General features: G+C 54.6%; 1 long non-coding RNA gene across 1 annotated transcript; it reads left to right on the top strand.

The window, feature by feature from the left end:
* The first annotated feature begins 1,032 nt into the window (after positions 1-1,032).
* Positions 1,033-1,462, top strand: LOC135190534 (uncharacterized). The gene is made up of 2 exons (XR_010308559.1): positions 1,033-1,118; positions 1,221-1,462. It is a non-coding gene; the product is annotated as an uncharacterized LOC135190534 (long non-coding RNA).
* Positions 1,463-6,843: the final 5,381 nt, after the last annotated feature.

The raw sequence follows: 6,843 nt of genomic DNA, 5'->3' as shown, positions 1-6,843 counted from the left end.
CCCCAGCCACGCACGGAGACACTGCGTGGGAAACCAGAGGTGTGGGTCTGCTCAAGTTGCTGCTGAGCCAGGGCTACCCTCCCGGTGCAATGTCCTGCGTGGAAAATAAAGTCCTGGTGGCACACACAGAGCCACCGAACCTTGTCTGCTTGTCCCTCAGCTCGGCAGAGCCCCAGCGCTCGGCCGAAGCATTGCAAGACCTGAAGCCGGGTCCGCACGCAGCTCTGCTCTGCCCTGTGCAGGAGGAGACAGCAGCATTCCCCGAACCCAGTCCTTCCTAGGGAAATTTATCCCTTGCCCAGGCTTTAGCATCTTTTGCCATGAGCAGAGGTTGGGTTTTGACAGCCACATTAATATTCATTATTCATCAGGGGAGAAAACGCTGAGCTGTTTATCATTGCTTCATTAGATTTAGCCAAATACCAGCTAAACATAATTAGTTGCATAAACTCCTGTGGCAAGGCTTGGAACTTGTAGCCAAAAGAGAACATTTAAGCGAGGAGGGAGGAAATCAGAGTGGGAGGTCTTCGTAGGGCCCCGAGCTCGACGCTGATTTCAGGGCTGGGCTGCGGCTGGAGAAATTGTAATAGGGATGGGCACTGCATGCTTGGCACCAAAGCCAGGCAGAGATGGGCTTTGGGAAGTATCTCCTGGGCTTTGTTATCTCAAAAAACCACTTCCTCCTCCCCCCTTTTTCGTGCCACACTACCGACGTAGGAAACCTGTGAGCTGCCCAGGCTGGAGCTCTGCCCTGCAGCGCTGAACCCAGGGGAGGGCAGGGGGCAGGGCACATCGTTGCTCGCTCTCCTCAGCTTTGGTTTTATTTAGTTGGATTTTGTTCTGGTTTATCACGGCAGCACCCGGGGAGGCTGGTGGGGAGGCTGGACCTCCCTCCAGGTGCTCCTGTTAGGATTTGTAGGTGGGGAAACACAACCCGGCCCTCCTTCCCACACTCTTAATTAAACTAATTAAGCCTTCCCCCTCCCACTGTGCTTCCCTGCCAATAAAAGCAGTGGATGGGGGCCACAGAGCCCCAGTGGTGACGTCCTCCTGCAGCTCTGTTCCATCTCAGCCTGCCTGCCGGAGCCCACCTAGGGATGCTCTCCAGCTTGTGGAAGGTAGATCAGCTCTTCTCCTCCTCCTCTCCCGGGTCCTGACCAGCATTAAATACCTCTGAGAGGCACCTCATGAGCCAGCAAAGGCTCTTCTCTGCCTTTCAGATCCACTTGCTAATTGCGTAGCGCGTTCGTTTTTGCACCCTGCCATCCCATAATTGCTGTTGGATGCCGCGCACAATGAGCCTGATTTCACTGTATACATGTTTCTCCTTCTCCCGAACCCCCGCTGGCGGTGAGACACCTAATTAACAGCAGAGCTTTCAAAGTCTCCCTAACAAATGCTTCCCTGTGTTCCTCGGCACAAGGACTCTCATTAGCCGAGCCGCGCTTTGTGATTATTTATACCCCTGCTATAATTAAAAATTCGGAAGGCTAATTACAATTATCCATCAGGTTTTCAGCCTGCCAGGACTAGAGATCTCCACCTTTCTTACCAGCGTTGTGGTGGTTTAACAGGAATCCCCTCGTCCTTCAAGCTCCCTTTGCTCCCTGCTCTGCGCCGGTGGTGCCGGCAGCGGCGTTTGCGCTGCCCGCCGAGAGGGGAAGCAGCTCTTGAGTCCTCTGAGACTTGGGGGACAGAGCAAGGGGAACAGAGGAGTGTGCAGGGGAGGTGGAGGAGTCTGTGAGGGGCTCGTACCTTTGTGCAAGGGGCTCACAGGAGCGTGCAGGGCATTCGAAGGAGCGAGCAAAGGGCTCCCACCTGTGTGTAAGGGGCTCCCATGCGGTGCAGGCTGTTAGGAGGGAGCAAGGGGCTCATACGCATGTCTAAGGGACCTGAGGGAGTGAGCAAAGAGCTCATGCAGGGACGCAGGGTGCCTGAGGAAGCAAGCGAAGAGTTCATGCAGGGTGCCTGAAGAGTGAGCAGGGAGCTTGTGCAGGGATGCAGGGTGCCTGAGGAAGCAAGCAAAGAGGTCATGCAGGATGCCTGAAGGAGTGAACAAGGAGCTTGTGCAGGGATGCAGGGTGCCCGAGGGAGCAAACAAAGAGCTCATGCAGGGTGCCTGAAGGAGTGAGCAAGGAGCTTGTGCAGGGATGTAGGGTGCCTGAGGAAGCAAGCATAGAGCTCATGCAGGGTGCCTGAAGGAGTGAGCAGGGAGCTTGTGCAGGGATGCAGGGTGCCCGAGGGAGCAAGCAAGGAGCTCGCACACAATCAGGGTGCTCACAGATGTATGCAAGACACTCACTTGTGTTGGCCCTGGGGAAGCACCTCTGTGATGCCAAAGAATGGCCCAGGGCAGCAGTGAGGTTCCCCCTGCCAGAACGGGTTGCCCGCAGGCACTTTAAGTTCGGGCCAGCTATCCCCACTGCCACAGCAACCCCAGAATTGAACTGGGTGCTGCATCCCCTAGCTGTGTCACCCACACTCTCTCTGTGTGTGTCACAACCACCCATGGCACCTCTGGGGGCCTCAGAGCAGGGCTGGAAAGGGGCAGTGAAAAATGACTTTCGAATGAAGCCTGCTCCCTGCGCGGGCTGAGGCTGGGAAGTCATAATCTTAATATGAACATCTTTAAATATCCCCACTAATGGGCTCATTCTTTAATTTCCTGAAGCAATGACAGTTTGAACAGACCCTCTATCACAGCTAAGATGGGATCTGTCACTGAGTGCCTGAATTATATTTCATCCTTTATTTTTATCAGCTCCCCTGACTTATTTATTACGTTTGGAGTCTCGGCTGCCTCTGCTCCGGCCTGTGCTCTGCTGCTGCTGCTGCTGCTGCAGCTTGGGGAAGGGAAAGCAATAGCTTAGAAAGCCATTTTCACAGCGTCCCCCATCATTCTAGGCCACGTCTGAGGCTTCATGTTGAATGAAACTCTGTAGATAAACTGTTATTCATGGTGATGCCTGTGAAAGTCCTTGGCAGCCCCTGGAGAACGCTGCCTGCTTCTGAAGGGTTATCTCTGGGATTGATTTCTGGAGAACAAAGGGCAATTTTCCCAGCCCACGTGGCAGCTGCCACCTGGGTCTTACCTTGCAGCTCTGGTTTTGATTGAAAATAAAATCCTGGGCCATGTGTGGCTGTAGAATGAGCCCTGGGAAATGGATTCCTGGTGGGTTTGCAGCAGGCAGATACTCCCTGGGCTGGTGCCAACCCCAGGGCCAGCAGGACTGGGGAACTCCTGGGGGTTTCTTTACTGGGCATCCCTGGGTCCACCTACCCTGCTGCTGCCTCTGCTGCATGGCATCTGGATGATTTGCCCTGGCATGGAGGAGAGAAGGTGACTTCCCACCTGGCTCATCCCCCACTTGCTCTTCTGAGAGCCTTCATCCTGGCAGTTCAGCCTGCAGCAGATCCCAGCCACGCTTTAAGCATCTGGACGCTGCAGGCACAGGTCTTGCTGAGCCAACAGAGCATTTGGTGGCGTTGTCCTGGCAGCCTTCCCGTGCTCCCTGCTCTGCTCGTGCCTTGGCTCCATGGTGTGCAAGCCCCAGGGAGCAGTGAGCACCTCCTAGCTCAGGCACTGCCAGCGTAGGGGTGGCCGATGCCATCTGGGAGCCTTGCCGGGCATGTTGGAGCAGCTCCTGAAAGCAAGCAGCCAGCAAATATTGGTGACCTCCAGCCAGCCACAGTTCTGGGGACAGGGAATTTCCTGTGCAGAACTTGGAGAGCAGAAGGGAGCCAGGGGAGCAGGGGGAGAAGCACATGAGCAGCTCTGAGCTTCTCCCGAGACCCAGCAAGTGCCAAAGTTAATACAGTGAATACATTGGGCATGCACTGTGCCAGCCATTAGCAATGTGCTTGTTCTGTCATTGCTCTGAGGCAGTCACGGGGAAGCATTTGTCCTCTGAGTGCATGGGGGAAAATTAGAGTGCCCTGAGCTGAATTGGTCAGCCAAAAATAATGTACAGCTTTATCCTTGGAAGGAAATTGGGCATTGATTGGAGGACAGAAGTTGGGGACAATACTTAACAGCAAAGTGACATTTTTGTGTGCAGCAGGCACAATTTGGGGTGTAAATCACCAGTTCCTGCTGCCCACACCCCTGGTCAGAGGAGAGAGGTTCTTGCTGGGCTCTGTGTTCTAGCCCCATGGGCTTAGCACATCCCAGGGGAGCAGCTGGGATGCTGCTGTAGGGGGTGGGGGATCCAGCACCTTGAGTGGGGCAGGTTTGGAGCAGCCCACACAGACCTTGCACTGAGTACTCACACCGGGGGAGGTGATGGAGCAAATTAGCTTTGGTGTAAATGCAGGCAGCTGCCAGCCTGGCCTCAGCCTGCCCTGCTGTATGGCCTCCTTTGCTGCTCTGCAGCTCAGCCAGAGGTAGGCTGGGGTCAGACCAGTCCAGGAAACTGTTTCTCTTTTCAGGTACTTGAGCTTTGCCCCTGCAGCTGATTTCTGAGTCTTTCCACATTAAAAACATCTCTCGGCAGGACTTGCAACCCTCCAGCTCCCACGGCAAGGGCTGCTGAGAGGCAGCTCTGGCTTCGTTAGTGATGAGACTGCTCCTATTGCTGCTGACACAACAGTGGGAGGATCTGAGCTTAGGTTCCTCCTGGACAAAGGCTGAGCAGAGACCCAGAAGACAGCTTTTGTTAGAGCATCTTGCTAGCGTGAGCTGCCTGCTGCTGCCTGTGCAGCGAGCCCTGGCGTGCTGCGAGCCAGGAGCCTCCTGCTCGGCGCTAGGGAGCGTGTCCAGCCCCGTCACGGGGTGCTGCAGGGATGAGTGCTGCCACTCAGCAATAAAAGGCCCGTAACGAAATCCGGCCTGAGGATTTCCCCAGGAGCTTGTTGAAGGTGACAGTTCCTACAGCTCTGCACAGGCTTATGCAGTGATTTGGTTCCTGTGTGTCAGGCTGGAGCAGTGGGAGCTCAGCTCAGGCTGGCAAACCCACAGCGTGCTGGGCAGTGGCTGTACCCCTGTCGCTGCCTGGCAGCAGAGCTGTTCTGAGTGCAGGAGAACTGATGTGCATCAGGGCAAGAAGGTGCCCACCACAGCTTGTCTCACCTCACTGCAGCTGCAACCTGGGACAGCCACAAAGCAACAGCAGAGCTGTCACCTCCTGCTCTCCAGTGGACAGGAGATTTGCTTCCAGTGCCAGGCTGACGAGCCCTGGGTGCCCAGCATAGTGATGCCTGGCTTGGGATGCTCCTCTGGAGGAAACTGCCCAGTCCCTCCAGCTGGAGACACTTTGCCCATCACAGCCCATCCAAACCATGAGACATTTCTCAGCCCTATGAATATCTGAAGTAACTTGCAGGATCTCAAGGGCTCCCTGTCTGCCCTTCTCAGGGATGGTAATGATCTCTGAATGCAAAATTAGGAATAATTATAACCCATTCATCCCTCTAATAATGACTCAAATCGTTCCAGTGCTCCTTGGCAGAGGTTCTCTGTAAGTTTTCCACCCTGCCTGAGCTGAAGCAATTCCAGCACTGGCTGTCTTGGTGGCTTTTCTCTTTGTTCCTGGTACTCTGATGGTGGTGAGTGGCCTTGCTTCCCCCAGTCTTGCCCTTGGGCACTCTTGGGAGCACACAGGGTGTGTGCCAGCACTGTGGCATGCCCTGGGCTCTACCTCACCAGTTCCCCTCCCTGTGTGGGAAAAGGCCTCCAGAGCTCTCCTGGTTTTCATTGAATTGATTTTGCTGTGTCTTTAATTAGCAAAAAGGGGCTCAAGTTCCAGCTCCGTGGTAATGAGGGCATTGTCTGTAGCTCATTTATGTCTTTCCATTTAATTTCCATCAGTCCTGAGCTCATTGCATTTTCCCCCTTCAAATAACTCACTGGTAATTACCTGTTCTCATACGGGCAGGACGCTGCCATCCCATCAGCTCGGGTTGTAAGAGGCTGCTAATAGCAGAAGCGTTGGCAAGATTCAGCTGTGAGTGGCACAGCCATGGCCCCTCCTGTGCCTGCTCCTGGTGAGCTCCTTGTCTCTTGGGGCATTCTCCAGGTCCTCACTTCACGGGCATGAAGCATCCAGGAGCTGCGAAGCCACCAGGAGAGGCAGGGGACTTCTGTTTCAGTTCCAGCAGTGGCTTGAGGGATTCTCAGGCACGTCTGAGGACAGAGAGCCAAGTGCTCCATTCCCAGAGCTAACATACATAGAGACAAGGAGAGGAAAGGAGCTTATGACTAAACATTCCAGCAGCCTGAAGAGCACAGCAGTATTTTAAGCTCCTGCCTGCTATCTTTGGGCTGTGACTCTCCGATGAGTAACAAAATATTTGCTTTTCTCCCTTTATGTGTCTGTCATTTCACCAGCTGAATCTTGTCCTATTGACCCAAAGAACCTCCATTTCAAAGCTATTAAAACCTAATTTTCTATAGCAGGCTCCTGAGACAGGCACTGCCTTCCATAGAATAATTTATTTCCTCCCTCTGAAGAGCAGGGAGCAGAGAAAGAGGCTGGAGCAGTTCAAAGGAAGCCCGGGCTGGAGCCGGCGCAGTGACTGCCGCTGCTGCTGCTGCTGCTTCCCGCGGCAGCCTCCTTCCAGCGGGAGCAGGAACGCTCCTCAGATAAGGGTCCGTGTGCCAGCCAAGGGGCAGCTCTGTTGACACAGGACAACTGCTCTGCGGTGATAAAGCCCAAAGCCTGTGCCATCCTGCTGGCAGGCAGCGCGGGCAGCCAAGAGCACCAAGGGAAGGGCTGGTAGAGAGGCTCCTTTTCCTCTCACCACCTCTTCCCCAGGGGCTCAGGACGAGTTCATGACCCAGCCCAAGCCCTTGCATGCTGCACTGGTACAACGGTTGCTTAGCTCCCAGTATTCCTGCAAGTCTGA

This window comes from Pogoniulus pusillus, chromosome 36 (genome assembly GCF_015220805.1).
Source record: "Pogoniulus pusillus isolate bPogPus1 chromosome 36, bPogPus1.pri, whole genome shotgun sequence".
Classification (NCBI taxonomy): Eukaryota; Metazoa; Chordata; class Aves; order Piciformes; family Lybiidae; genus Pogoniulus; species Pogoniulus pusillus.
This window is presented reverse-complemented; position numbering and strand designations above follow the sequence as displayed.